At 38.9% G+C, this 3,127-nt stretch overlaps 1 protein-coding gene across 1 annotated transcript in view; it reads right to left on the bottom strand.

Annotated features, from left to right (window-relative positions):
- LOC106871629 (fibroblast growth factor receptor-like 1) overlaps nucleotides 1-3,127 on the bottom strand; it is a 201,875-nt gene that overhangs the window by 117,544 nt on the left and 81,204 nt on the right. The window lies entirely within an intron of this gene.

Here is a 3,127-nt window from a genome sequence, read left to right as displayed (position 1 = left end):
GTGTGTGTGTGTGTGTGTGTGTGTACAAACCTACGTATACGAACTTCAAATTTGCCTGTTTCTCGGTGGTTTGAAAACCTCTATGAACAATTTTGATATATTTTCGAACCTCATAGGGGTCTGTCTCATCAGGTGTCTACATCACTTGACCAACGCCACAGAAACGAGTACACAATCTATTTAAATACACATCAACTCTCCGTGGTCAGGCAATAAGGATTGGGTCGTTTGTCCACTTGAATTATCTGCTCTTGAATTAACCCGTGAGCGACTGAACATCCCTGTGATACGGATTCACTTAACATAATTCTCAGGTACAATCCACGTAATACGATCTATGATAACTCCATAACATTTCGAATTACAACAACAATCCATCCACCTGACAGGCTTCTCTACAGTTTCCACCCATGGAGAGTCCATATGGGTTGCCAGATCTGCTAGAAACAATAGCTGAAATCCTCTCAAATCCCAGTGTATATTAAAACTATTAAGCGGAACGGCTGTATGTAGAGCAATTAAATATCTTATAGCGAGCCAAACCTGTTGAATTCATTACTATGTTTTTGGTTTCCGGTTACACCTAATTCTATCCACTTCCGTAGTTAATACATAAACGCATGAACGCCAGTCCCCAATTATTGTTGTTGTTGCTATTATTATCATTATTATTATTATTATTATTATTATTATTATTATTATTATTATTATTATTATTATTATTATTATTATTATTATCGTTATTATTATTATTATTATTATTATTATTATTATTATTATTATTATTATTATTATTATTATTATTATTATTATTATAATAAAGGCGGTGAACTGGCAGAATCGTTAGTACGCATTGTGAAATGCTTAGCAGCGAAGCATTTCACACGTTTTTACGTTCTGGGTTCAAATTCCGCTCGAGTAGACTTTGCTTTTCATCCTTTCGGGGTCGATGAATTAAGCATCATTTGAACACTGGGGGTCGATGTAATTAATTAGCCCCTCCTTCCCAGAAATTTCAGGCCTTGTGCTTTTAGCAGAAAGGATTATTATTATTATTATTATTGGTGGTGGTGGTGGTGGTGGTGTATCATGGCGCCGAGCTGGCAGAATCGTTAGAACGCCGCGCGAAATGCTTAGGTATTTACGTTCTGAGTTCAAATGCCACCATTGTCAACTTCGCCTTTCATTCTTTCGGGGGTCAATGAAATAAGTACTAGTTGAGTACTGGAGTTGATAAATCCACTTGCTTCCCCCCTCAGACTTACTGGACTTGGGGTCAAACTTTGAAACCATTATTCTTATTGTACTTCATTCATATTAATCCCGTTTCTCTCTTTCAAAGCATTTTTTAAATGCGGTATTTTTAAAGCTGATATAGAAATATTTCTGCGTTTTAGCGTTTTCCCTTGATATCAACCAATTATTTCTTTCAGTGTTTGTGCGCCCCTTAAAGGTGAGTTGGGTATACAGATACACATGATACAGGTGTAGTAGACATGGCTGTGTGGTCAGCAAGTTCACCTCACAGCCACATGGTTTCAAGTTCAATCCCCCTGCGCTCTACCTTGCTTTTCATTATATCCCCTAGCCAAGCAATGCCTTATGAGTGAAGTTGATAGAGAGACATTATGTGGAAGCCTGTCGTGCATGTGTGTGTGTGTGCTTGTTTCTCTACCAATTGACAACCGGTGTTTTAGTCGAAGAAATCGACCTCTCGACTTATTCTTTGTAAGCCTGGTACTCATTCTATTATTTCTCTTCTGTCGAACCGCTAAGTTACGGGGACGTAAACACATCAACATCAGTTGTCAAGCGATGGGGGGAGACAAACACAGACTCAAACACACACACACATACACACAAGGCTTTGATCGGCCCCGGGACTATAGTAGAACATACTTACTTACCCAAGGTGCCTCGCAGCGGGACTAAACCCCGAACCATGGGGTTGGGAAGCAAGCTTCTTACTATGTAGCTTTTTCCGTGTTTTTTTTTCTGTCGGAGCTCTATACAGACATATACATACCTACATACATGTGTGTGTACGTGTATAAATATACATATATATTCATGTGTGCGCGTGTGTGTAAACTTTCTAATAATAGGTTATATTATACTGAGGATTTCTAAAAAGAATGAAATGAACTTGTACATGATTTTAAGAACTCAAGGCATTCTTGTAAGAATTGTCAAAACTCTCAGGCATCGTCTTCCTCGTATTACTTAGTTCCAAAATCAGAGAGAGAGGGAGAGAGAGAGAGAGAAAGAGAGAGGAAGAGAGAAAAGGTAGAGGTAGATATGAAGAAAAAGAGAGTGAACTGCAGAGACATAGGGGAGGCGGGGAGACAAGAGAAAGCAAAATAGGATATAGTACGTAGGTAATGGTATGATGAGAAGAAAAGACAGATTGAGAGATAAAAAGCGGAGAGAGGGGGGGGAGCCGACGAGAAGGACAGAGGGTGAGAGAGAGATTGAAATAATCATTAATGCATTGAGAGAAAAGGAAGATGAGAGGGGGAAGAATAGAAAGAGCAATAGTGACGATGTAGAGAGGAGGGGATGAAGAAGACACGAAATGAGACAGAAAAAAACATTGAGAAGAAATAGAGCGACAAATACAGTGCGAGGACATGGAGAGAGAGGGAGAGATAGAAAGAGAGAGGGGGCAGGGAGAAGCATGAGGTGTGAGAGCATTGGTTTAAGAAGAAAGACGAGGTAATGTTAAAATAAATAAATAGATTAAACGAAAAACAAGCAAAAACAAGGAATCAAAATGTAAAAAAAAAACATTAAAGATAACGAAATAGAAAACTACAACAACACAACAAAAACAAATCAATGTTATTACAAAAATATAGAAAATAAAAATAAAAAAAAAAGGGGAGACACGAAAAGGGGAAGAGAGCAAATGAAAAACGTAAATAAACAAAAGGTGAAGCCGATAAGATAGGGGTTGGTCGAGGTGGCGTCAGTGAGGTTTATTATAATGGTTACTAGGAAAACAACTTGACCGAAAATGTCAAATGTCATCTCGGCAGAAGCAAACAGCAGAATCTCGTGTCTCGTGCGTGCGTGCGTGCGTGCGTGCGTGCGTGCGTGCGTGTGTGAGAGAGAGAGAGAGGGAGAG

This window comes from Octopus bimaculoides, chromosome 9, assembly GCF_001194135.2.
Source record: "Octopus bimaculoides isolate UCB-OBI-ISO-001 chromosome 9, ASM119413v2, whole genome shotgun sequence".
Lineage (NCBI taxonomy): Eukaryota > Metazoa > Mollusca > Cephalopoda > Octopoda > Octopodidae > Octopus > Octopus bimaculoides.
Note: the sequence above shows the minus strand (reverse complement) of the source record. Positions and strands in the feature narration are given on the sequence as shown.